At 43.1% G+C, this 12,303-nt stretch overlaps 1 protein-coding gene across 1 annotated transcript in view; it reads left to right on the top strand.

Annotated features, from left to right (window-relative positions):
* Positions 1-1,372: 1,372 nt before the first annotated feature.
* znf469 (zinc finger protein 469) overlaps positions 1,373-12,303 on the top strand; it is a 43,807-nt gene continuing 32,876 nt past the window's right edge. Inside the window, exon 1 of the mRNA XM_028585071.1 lies at positions 1,373-1,579. The gene's annotated coding sequence lies outside the window, so the exon portion shown is untranslated. The remainder of the gene's footprint in view (positions 1,580-12,303) is intronic.

Below are 12,303 nucleotides of genomic sequence, written 5' to 3'. Positions count from 1 at the left end.
ATTTACTAGCAAACAAGTTCTCTCAGATTTTAGGGGAATCACTACTTTGAACTTCCATTTCTCTCTTAAGTCGAGTGAATTCCCCTTTGCCGACACATTTTTCCTAATTACAAGTTGATCTGAAACTTTAAACGTCACTGTTTTTACTACTCTTTTCTTTTCCTTTGCACCTCTCTGGCCTATGCCATGGCTCAGTTTAAACTGGCACATTTGCTAGAGCTAGGTTTGAGTGTGGTGGCACTGGGGGCAGGGTGCAGAGCTTGCCTGGGTTGAGCGTACCCAGCCCCTCATAATTACAGACAGTAAACAGCTAGTCCTTTTATGCCTTTCTTCCCCGTCTGATGGGGAGAGAGTTCACTTTGGCGTAAGAAGAAAAAGCAGAGAGGGTGAGAAGAAGGGGAAAGACAGTCTGAAGATGGACAAAAACTGTCATCCTTATTTTGGGTGTTGACTATGTTAGCCGTTTGAAAAGAGGGTTAGAGTTAGGTTAGGGACAGGTTTATAGACACACAAATACACAGAGACAGACATTGTCCCCACCCCCTAGAACTCACACTTCTTCCTGAGCGTCTTTTGATATGATCTTGTAAGTCTCAATTAGATCTTCCAACAACACCCCTGGTTAAATGTCTCTTCTCTTTTTACTTTTCTCCCTAAAACTGTAAAATTGATCACCCGTCTTGCTCTGTGTTTCTCTCTGAGTGTGTCTGTGTTTTTCTTTCCGTCTGCCTGCCTGTCTGTGTCCTTCCCTCTGTCTCTCTCCTCCTCTCTCTCAAGTTAATCTCTGCTGCCTCACACTCTTCACTTGGTCCAAATTTAATTCTCCTCCCTCTGCTTTCCTTCTTCGTTTTACCTCCCTTACCTCACACACACACACACACACACACACACACACACACACACACACACACACACACACACACACACACACACACACACACACACACACACACACACACACACACACACACACACACACTTTATCCTTTCTTACTGCATTGTCAGTTATGTTAAAACAACTCTAAGGCATTGTACTCAATGTAAAATTTCAACACAAACAAAGATTTAAACTACATGCCATATACCATCTCTCTGTCTCTTCACCTCCTTCCTCATCTCTCTCTGTCCGTCTCTGTCTGTGCACTGCACAGCACTGGCAGGCAGGGGATGGGAGGTTTTCTTTGGCAGTCTGCTCCCCCTCTCTTGGCCGGGACAGGCCCTGGAGCGTGCTACTGGCTGGGAGTGTGGAAGGGAAGCGGGGAGGTAGCGGGGGAGGGAGGGAGAGAGGGCTTGGGCGGAGGGAGACTGGAGGGGTGGAGGCGTGGTCTCCAGCTGGTAATGAAGTCTTCTCTTTTCATCCTCAGAAGGCAGAGTGTGAGCGGACGGGCCCGGGGTCTGCGCGGCTCCACTGCTTTCTCTGCCTGTAAAGTGTGCCGAGCACCCCTCCGCTCAGCGCTAAGCTGCCTGTACGTCAGCGCCCGTCTCCCACAGCTGAGAGATACAAAGAGACCTAGTCTGAGAGAGACCGCTACAGTCATGAGGCGTCCCCTTGTATTGGCTCCACAGCATTGCTCTTGAGGTAAGACTTCAGATTGTCTCCTTCTCGTGTGCTGCTCCTGCCTGTCTCTCTCTCACTGCTCTCCCTTTAGTGTCTGTCTGTCTCTTTTGATTGTTGTGGTGGGGGGGGGGGATGGGGGGGTGGGAGTGTAATGGGGGCTGTCCGGTTTAGATCCCTCCCACTTTGAATGTGCATCAGTGTTGTGAATATACTGTATGTGCAATGGTATGTAGGTGTGTATTTGTGCATGTGTGAGCATGCACACATGAATACTGTATGTGTGGGTCTGTGTCTTTGCACATTTCCTACACTGTTCATGTATGGACGCAGACTGAGTCAGCAGCCAGTGAAAGGTTTATGTTAATGGAGACAAATGGCACGTACTGGTCAGGCAAGGAAGAGGGTCAGACTGGGACTGAGACATTCTGGAAAAAGGACGATGGGAACTTTGTAGCAGCAGTTAACTGGAAGTGGATATTCTCTGATAATTCTGTTTTTCAGAATTGTTTTTGTTGTCAGGTAAATTTAATATCACTCTGTTGACTTTCATTGTTGGTCTGCTGCTAATGCAATGTATACAGTGATGCTACCCTATAATTGTACATGAGCTGCAATGTTGTACAGTGCGGTGTGTGTGTGTGTGTGTGTGTGTGTGTGTGTGTGTGCATGTGTGTGTGCGTGTGCGTGTGTGTGCGTGCGTGTGGGCACGTGTGGAGATATTTATTTGCACTGTTGATTGCTGTTTAAGGCAGATGGATGCAACAGGCTATTGGGGCTCATCTCTGTAAATAAAAGAAGACAGGAGACCGTCTGTACTCATGTGCAGCCCAGTGACACCAGGCTTTGAAGTGATTTCAGTGGATCTGTCCTCCTCCCCGCTGGGCAATTCAGATCCGGCCTGCGACTCAATCACTTTCATCCACATTTCCTTGGAAATCCATCCATCTGTATTCTTTCACTCACCTCCTTCCTGCTCCCATTCACCCCATGAGTAGATGCACCCTAGTACCCCTTGGTAAGGCCTTCACCTCCTATCAACACCTCCTGTATTCTGTTGACAGTATTCCTACAGTTTTATTCCCCATCCCCACTAGTCAGACTAGACTTCTAGGGAACGGGTCTTTCCGATACCTCTCCTGGAAAAAAAAAAAAAAACCTAAGCTACTTTCCATTAGTTTCTGCTGGGCCATGAGAATTATGGTTTCCCAAATGAATAGTGTACAGGAGCCCGGCTTAATTGAAAAAACACAAGCATGGTCTGCCATGAAGGAGACGGTCCTTGTGTCACTCTTGAACTGTGCGAATGTACTTTCCAGAGCTGGCGAGTGGGAGAGAAAGAGAGAGGAAAATACCAAAAAGAGCATGAGATAGAGGACAGATGGAAGGCTGAGGCAAATAGAATTATGACATGAAAGTGTGGAAAATCAAAAGAGCTGATTTAAAAAATTGTGTGTACCGTACAAAATAGATTTGGAGGTGAATGCAGAGGAATCATCAGGGAACACAGAAAATTATGTAAAAAAGAAAATTCTGAAGTGTTTTAAATTCTAGTTTGGCCTCATCTGGTCTGTCAGTTAGGACAGTGTGTATGAAAGGGGACTTTAGTGGGATAGAATGGCAGAAGGAAGAGACTGTTTGCTGGTCATTAAGCCCCAAAGGGCAACAATAGAACCCACAGTAAAACCTGCTGCATTTAACAATACTGTAGCAGTGTGTTCAGCTGTGAGAGTGTCTGTATTGCAATCAGACCACCAGTGAGTTGGTTCTATGTTGCTTTATTTCCAATATGAACAATACTTGACATATTAGATCAATATCTGCTTCATTATCTTTTACTGTGTCTGCTGTCTCTGCTGCCTCCCCCTCCCTGCACTCTATCTCCCACCCTATCTGCTGTGTTTGTGTGGCAACCCCATATGGTGATGATTGAGACCCTGTCTTTTGGTTCAGAATGGCACATTTGTCACACACATGTTTGCCAGCAGCTGCTGTTGCCAGGGCTGCAGGGGAAAGCATCTCTTGTTGACTTCCTCACTGGGTGGCTCATTTGTTTGTCAGGGTACCGTGACCCCTGACCCCGCTACCACCTCCTGCCTCTCACTGGCCGTTAATGTAACTCTAGACTCCCCGACAGCCCCAACGCCCCCACTCTTCCACCACACTCATGCATGCATGATCACCGGGAGAGAGAAATATGGAAAGATCAACACTTGCAACAGTAGGTCTTAGTTAAAGTTAGTCTTCTAAGGAAACATCCACAGGGATTCTGTGATGAAAATGTATGCAGGCAGGATGACCTCACTGTAACCAGAGAGAGTGTGGGGAGATTGAAGTGTGAACAGAAAGACAACAGTCCAAGGAGGGACACTTTCTTTTCTTTGTATGATTCATACACATTTGTGTTTTAGACTATTAATCATAATCCCCTAACCAGATACTGTAACTTTTCACTTTAAGTATTCAATCTAGTTTAGTGTCTAAGGGGCATGATAATGGCTATAAAGCTGGTTTATCATAAGCTCAACAGGTACTGTCCAGACAAGTCACTAATGTTACATAAGACCGGGGAGGTTTTAATTCCCACATTGAGTGATAGGGTCACGACTTCTGACCTCTCCGTCTTACTCCTGACTTTCATGAGGCTTCAAAAGTGAAAGATGAACAGCGACTTCAAGATCAGAAAAAAATCCTTACGTATGTCAGTGGTTAAATCTGCCTTTCATCACCAGTGATGATGACTCAATAAAAGTGCATCGTACTGGTTAAATGATATGATATTTGGGGGTTTCCTGGCAACTATTTGAACCAGCACAGAACCACACAGTGTCTGTGACACACAGTATTGTCCCTCTGCAATACTCATTGCTTTGCTCATCCACACTTAGACACATTTACAAATGTCATATGCCAAGCACAAAACATAATGGCAGTCACCAAACGGGACCATACAGAGAAAGACAAAAATGCCTACACACATATATCTCACCATCAAATTCTAGTCAACATTTTCTCAGCAGGGATTTGTAGATTTGTAACTTGTTGCCTGGCTTCAATAATATTCTAATAGGTGGTAATCTAAGTGTATTGTCAGTCTGACTATTGAATTATAGAAGAAACAAAATGTGTGACTGTAGTAAACTGTGAAAACAATGCCATACCATACTGTTTTCTTAAAACATTTACAGCTGGTATCAACATACTGTAGATATTCCCCTGGGAAACACACTACACTACTTTATCATTCTGAATTGCAAAAAGATACATGATGCGGGCCCCTGGGAACTGCACTCCTTGCTCTCTCCATCTTTTGGATTGGATAAAACCGTTTGAAAGTGTTGCTAACATAAGAAATAAAAAGCATCAGCAAGGGGAAAAAGAAAGGAAAGAGATATTGTCCTTACTTAGTCATACCTCAATGGCATGAGTTTTGAATGTATAATAAATAATCTGATTTTGATTTCATTTGCTCGACAGACTCTCCCGATTTGCTCCCACTCCCTTCAACTTTGAGAACATCAAAGTTGGTGGTGAAACTTTTTTTTTTTCAATGAACACATTAGCAGGCCAAACCTTAATTTAGTTTCCCATATAATTTTCAGCTAAATATAAACACATAATTTTAGAGTTGCCTTCGTTATTAAAATGATCAACATTTTATGTGTCATCCGACCATAACTGAAAATATAAGCTTGATTTACAAGCTTTTACTGATATAGACAAACTTTTCACAGTATCTGAAACTCTGTGTATGAGCACTGTTAGTTTAAGTTTTGTATTTTGGTGGTGGGGCTACACTTCTGTTAAGATTTGCATCATGGATTATGCCTCAAAAATCAATGAGCTATAGTTGCTGCAGTAAAATAGATTGTGGTATGAGTTAAATACATGTTTGTTTGGTAGAGCGGATGATGGAAACATCCATAGTGTTCGTTGTGCAGTAGTTTTCTTTCTTATTATCTTCTTGTAAACAGATTTTTCATGACCTGCACTATGATGTTTGGCAAATGTCTCTATATAGTTTGAAAAGAAAGATAACATGTTTTTCATAATTTGGGCTATAGATATTGAGGGTACGGCAGCATGATTAATTGAATTCTGACTCAGTTCCCATAGCTGTCGAGATACAAACAGCAAATTTAGCTTTTGGTGACAAAATGTGTGTGTTAACTATAGTACCTACATTTTTACTGGCATGCTCTTTTTCATGCATTTTCTGTAAAGCATCAGTTCTACAAATACAGTTTTGTTGCAAGGGCCTTGTGTAATATCAGGACGCTGAACTGTTGAACTGCTCAAGCCGGCTATGCAGGCCTTGTCTCTATCACCCACACACTGTTGAGCTAATCAGCTTCCCATGGTTTACTTACAGCATAAATGGTCTCATCTGACACGACTTTGAAGGGCCTTTAAAATTTAGAGCGTTACCAGATACTTTGTCCTCCATCCTCTCTGGTGCCCTCTCCAGCTGGTGGCGCTCTTACTGACCACCTAGTTAGCCCACACCTAGAACTGGGCCTGTAGATATCTGGATGTGGAGGCTGAGGTATCTTAAGATGAGCAGTCTCAATGCAGTGCAGATGTAAAACACATGACTTGCAGGAGAGGAGAGTCCCTCGTGGTTCCATCAGTCAGATATTTCCCCTTTCTCCCTATCTGTGACCTCCTCTTCCAACAGGACACATTAAGCATATTTTCCATCCTACCGTCGACTCTGTTTGTCAGCTCACACCTTCGATCTAAAGAGCCCCCTGAGCTCCCACGCAAATCCACTCACAGACTCGCAGACTGATGTATATGTGTGTGCATGTGTGCATGTGTATTGTAGCGTACATTTTATGCATTCTTGACTAATAAGTTCAACTATCTCTGTCAGATTGCGGGTGGTATACTATGTGTCTACTGACAAATAACTGTTGGATCAGCCGCCACGTGTTTATTAGACACTTTATCCAACGGGCAGAAAATTGGCCTGAATATTTGCCTGCTCCTCTGCTGCTTGAATGCAGACCCAGCAGCTTGATTGCTTCTGACAGTGACAACAAAAACCGGCTGCCTGAGAAGACTTTCTGAAGACCTCCTCCTGCATCTGCACAGAAAAGTCAGAAGAATGAGCCAAATCAAACAAGAACTTTCTTTTCTCTCCGAATGTCTTTGCGAACTTTCTGGAACTTAGAGGTTATAGTGTTAAAGTTGGGTTACCACCACACAAGTGACGCAGTGGTTGGCAATTGTCTGTAGGAGATGTTTGATATTAGCCTGTATTTGTGGAACTTAGTGGATTTTTCAATGTACTGTGATTAAATTAAATAGACATCCCTGTATTTGATCTGCCTGATGCATGGGCCTGCAGTAGTGAGCTCAGGTCTTTGGGGGCAGGGAATGAGGGAAATCACCAGTAAATTATAGCTCAGGCACATCCCCAGACGCCTTGGCCAGGGTCCTAGAGCTAAACAGCTTAAGGACCGCTTTCCCTTTTTCAACTCCTTTTCCGCTACATTCCTGCTCTTCCCCTCTCACTCCTGCGTTTCGCTCCACATGTGGCATTGTTTGGACACATTTGTTTTGGGCTTGGGCCCGTAGACCTGCGCAGAGTCTGATGTCATGCTCTATTTAAAGGGAAAGCCATGAGAACTGTGTGGAAAGGAGCGCGCTGTGGTCTCACTTCAAAGCTGTCTCTGTCTAGGGCTACTGATGACTGTCATCCGTGGCACAGCAATCTGTGTCATGGACAGATGACCACATTCATTTTAAGTGTTGACAGAAATGTCTTTCGGAAAAGGTTCAGACAGGAGGCACCACTTTTCACAAAGAAAGATGGAATTTGTGTTTTGTTTTATCACACTGCCCACCGGGTTTACTGAAGTTATCTCAGTTCCACTGTTATTTAGAATTATTTGCCATTCATACAAAAAATACTTTACTGTGTTTTATTTTAAGCTAGAACTATGGCTGTTCATGGTGTAACTAAGTGAAACATAATACCATAGTTGGATAAAATGTCCTTAATTGAACCAACAAACAGGACAGGTTTTTTTTATGGGTCAGAGGAGTCACATGCTTCCTAAACTTTCATGCCTCTCTAATTAGCTCTGTCTGTCAATGAACCTGGCACCTCATGCCATTAAAGAATGGGATAATGAATCTCTTTCCCTCTCTCTGTCTCTCAGTGTGTGGGGTACGTGTATGCACAGTACGTGTATAGTGTATTCTGCACCACTCTGAATACAAAAAGATCCATTGTTTTCCAGCTATAGGTGAGTTAGGAATGGCACCTTTTCTTTGCAGAAGGGATGTGGGGATCTTTTCCTCGATGGCTGAGCTTATTGTACCTTCTTATTTAAAACTGTCAGCATAGTGGAGAGCCCGCGGCAGCTGATCAGGCTCTACTGTTAGATTCCCCATGGGAGTTCTGCCTTCAACACTGTTTGGCCTTCAAACACATATATTTGCCAGGTCTTCTCTAGTGTCCCCGGGTTCAAACAGCTATAAGCTTTAACCCCACTGCATATTTCCGGTTCAAACGGGCATGTTTGCTAGATATTCATCCATCACCGTTCCCTCTCCTTGCTACAGAGTGTTTGCTCAAGGAGTTCACAGGGGCTTCTTGGCCCTTCAGGAGTTGAAAGCTGGAATGACACAAAGTGCTAGCAGACGGTGAGCGTATTTCCATTCAGTCATGTACACATACTCACACACGTACGAACACAGAGAAAGGGAAATCAGCATTTGGATAATATAGTCATCAGACAGTCAGTGCAAAAGGTCCACATCCCGACACCGCTTAGCATTTCAAAAGCGCTGTTGCTCTTAGACGCTCAACCAAGAGGTGTAAATCCTTCAGGTTAGAAGGTAATACTGTCATCCTATTAAAGCAGGGTCTTGAATGTTTTTAAAAGCATTGCTTGCCTCACCTGTATGGTATGACGGTCAAAATCCAGGTGAGCTGCTTTGTTCTCTCAGGTGTTATATAGGTTGTATAGGCCCTTAGCTGTTGCTTTTTTACATTTTTATTATTTTTTATTCCAAGGATATTTAAGTAGCTCCTCTCCAAACAAGTTGGCAATCAAGATTTTGTTTCCCCTCTTTTGGTAGCACACAATTCTGTTCTTGTGTTTTTAGTGTATTTATATATAAATGCAGATGTTTTTGACACAAAAATGTGGGTCTCTGTGGGTCTCTCTCTCTCTCTCTCTCTCTCTCTCTCTCTCTCTCTCTCTCTCTTTCTCTCTCTCTCAGCTCCAAGTTCAGTACAGTGCAATGCCACTGTGGTCAACATCTAAGACATGCAAACAGACTTTTGGATCATTTAGATTTACTTCCATACAAGAACATAAACAATAAAGATGGAATCAGGAAGATTTGTCTCTAGCACGTGTCTCACCTACACACTCACAAACACTGACAAAACTTTACCTGGCTGTGGTCCAGTGCAGCGCCCAGTGTTTCCTCCAGCCATATAGGCCAAGACAACACATAGTGAAAACATAACAGTTCAGCCCCAGGGTCATAAGGTGCAAAAGCACATCTAGGTGATCAGTGTTTCCGCTCCAGATTCTGTTTATGACTATGTGTATACACACCATGCAGTCTGTTGGATATTGTATACACCCCACACCCAGCCTCAAGCTCACACAGCTGGCACAGCCAAACATTCACAGAGTCTGTTTTAGGAAATTGTGTCACGTGTGTGCATGTGTGCATGTGTGTAATCTCCCTCAACCTAAATGTTTTTAAACTGCCACCCACACACTAAAACTAATGCATACAAGCATACACACTCAATATATGCAGATATTGACTTACAGGCTAACACTGCATGGGAATATAAGCTCAATTAATTCTTAATTCTGTAAACAAATGTTTTTTCATTTATTTATTTATTGCAGAATAATAGACTGATTGCTTCATATTTCTTCAGTCAGTGCCAGAAGCTCCATATAGATGTTTGTGGTCTCTCTATCTTGATCTATAGTACGACAGCCTGCATCTCTTAGCATCTCTAAAACTATTTTCAACCTACATTCGTCCATTTCCCTTCGCATGAGAGTGGATCAAAATTTATTTGTGCTAAAAAGTTGCAGGAAACCAAAAAAGAGCTGTATGTCTGAATATATACAGTCACACAGGGAGGAAAATATGCTTTTTGTTCACAGAAAACTCTTGAGTGCTACTAAACACTTATTTTTCAAGGGTAATAGCTCACCTTTTACAATATAGGGCTAGAACAGGTGGCTGTGCTGTAGAAATGGGAGGTACAGATGGGTGAAGTGACGGGGTGGAGTAATGACAAACTTCAGGGTAAATTAAAGTTAAACATTGTCATTTGAGGGGAGTGTCAGACTGGTTGAAATGGACCTTACTTTCATTCTACTTTTTTTTTTATACAGTTTTGCCGTTTGTATCCCAGATTCTCTTTTTCCCATTTATATTTAGGAAAGTCGTAAATCTAAATGGATCAAAAATAAGGTTATTCAGGTAAAATTTTGTACTCTTTGTCAGTGGACAGTCACTTTTGCCAGGCAGTAAATAAATGTTTCACTGATTGCAAAAACAGTAAATCTTATTTACTTATTCAAACATAAAAACAGCCCTGGAGGCAAATGTAAGATTCCTGTCAGAGTGGTAGCAATCCTGTTTTATGCCTAAACCATCTTGACTTTACGGACTTTACAAAATGGTCATCTCCATCAACTCTGTGTGTGTGTGTGTGTGTGTGTGTGTGTGTGTGTGTGTGTGTGTGTGTGTGTGTGTGTGTGTGTGTGTGTGTGTGTGTTTGTGTGTGTGTGTAGCCATGAATACACACACACCTACATGTGTTTTTGTTTAAATGGCCCCTTGTGGTTTAACATGGCTCTCTGTTGGTTATATCTCTGCAGTAGAAAGTTAGTGCCCACCCATCAACATTCAGCCTTAGCACAGTAGTGTATATCTCATTTCTGTGTTTGCATGTAGCCCTAAACTGCCAAGGAGAAGAAAGGGATTTCTTATGTGAACCATGTGTGACTGCTGACGCAGATGGGAGAGGTTAAAGCAGCGGGGAACTTAAAGAGTGTGGCTTCATCTGCCAATCTGTTTTACTCTCCATCTGATGTCAGACATGAGATTGACAGTCTGCGAGATGTTATCAGCTCATGGACAACCACTGAGGCCGAAAATGACGACCGATACAGGAGATAAGTGTGGTTCTTGAGACCAATATAGCAAATTCACTTTTTGATCAAACAAGTGGTGTACATCTCATTCATGTCATACTACATAGTCCCACTTTGCTCAGTAAGTTTTTAGACGTATGACTTTTCAAAAGCTTCCATCTTTAGCCAGATCTAGTGAGTGGGCTTGTGCAGCTGGGCTAAACTAACAGTGCTTCTCCCTGTGAGCCACAGTGGTGTTACAAATACAACAGATACAGAGAATGTACCGTGGAGGCGGATGTATTCACAGGTTATGGGAGTGATCTGATCGCAGTGGGCTAACAATGGCCTCATCGGTGTGAGGTGCAGTGGTTTTGTGCAGCTTTGGGTTGCGTGGTGTTTGTGTAGCCCTGGGAAGCCTGTCCTGCAACATGTTAACACAATATTAAATCATCTCATGCCGACAGCATTATCATAAGGATGTTGACTCTGGAAAGCTATGGCTCAGATTCCTCCAATACTGTCATCATACCATAGCTTTGTATGGTATCCACATGCGTTTTATTTCCTGCTGGCATAAAACAGACAGAAACTCTGCATATTTACAGCGTGTTACAGCATTACTTATGATGCATACATGTTAAGAAGTATCTTCAAAATCTAAAGTATCTTTTGGATAGATTGAAATACGATAGGTAGTTAAGATCTAGGGAGCCTGTTCTAAAGATTTATATTTAGTTTTTTTTGTTACATATGTAGAGTAGCACTTAAGCCGCCAACACATTATATGCACTTTGACCTAGTTGCAACTGACCTTTCGAAAGCGCAACCAATGCCCTAGCGGTGCGCAGAGAGCAAATTGCTTATCATTGTAGGCAGTGTAGGCAGCTTTACTAAGAAGACATTACAAGCAGATCAAGTCTTTCACTTTTCAGCTTTACCAGTCATTATATTTGGCAGCCAGGCCTACTGAAGAAAGACTTCTGCCTATAATTCCCAGAGACCCTGGGCTAAATGAGAATGTTTTCTGCAGGAGGCACAGCTCCAGGTATGCTAACAACATAAACGCTCTGTAGCCCTGGAGCAGAAAGGTTTTTCCTGCTGCAGGTCTGAAAAAGGAAACCTTAGGCTTTCAGATTTCTTCTTACAACAGAAAGCCTAATAGGCAGATCATCGCCTGGACCACAAATGCCTCTTTCTTTCAGGTTCTTTTATTTGAGAAGCTTAAACACATTGAAGGAGCTTTGTTGTCTTGTAGACACAGGCGCACACCTGGGAGAGGGGCTAGGGAATCTCCCCGACTGTCTAACTATCAGCAGATAGCCCTGATGTTATCTTCTTCACCCTGCTTCTTTCCATCTCTCTGATGCTGCAGAGAAAGCCTCCTCAGTCCAGCCCTTTTAAATCCCCATGGCTCTGTGAGATGCTAGACTGCCACTGTGGTCCAGGCACCCTCCTTTGGCTGGAATGACAGACTCAGCAAGGGGGGAAAGAGGCTGGGCAGAGCAGAGGTAATACTATCAGGTTTCACTCTAACTACAGCAAAGACTGGGCCTGAGCCAGAACTGCCCTAGGGTTTGTCATATTCCCAGAGGCACTCGTGCATTCTGCTTA

Source organism: Perca flavescens, chromosome 8 (genome assembly GCF_004354835.1).
Source record: "Perca flavescens isolate YP-PL-M2 chromosome 8, PFLA_1.0, whole genome shotgun sequence".
In the NCBI taxonomy this organism is placed as follows: domain Eukaryota; kingdom Metazoa; phylum Chordata; class Actinopteri; order Perciformes; family Percidae; genus Perca; species Perca flavescens.
Note: the sequence above shows the minus strand (reverse complement) of the source record. Positions and strands in the feature narration are given on the sequence as shown.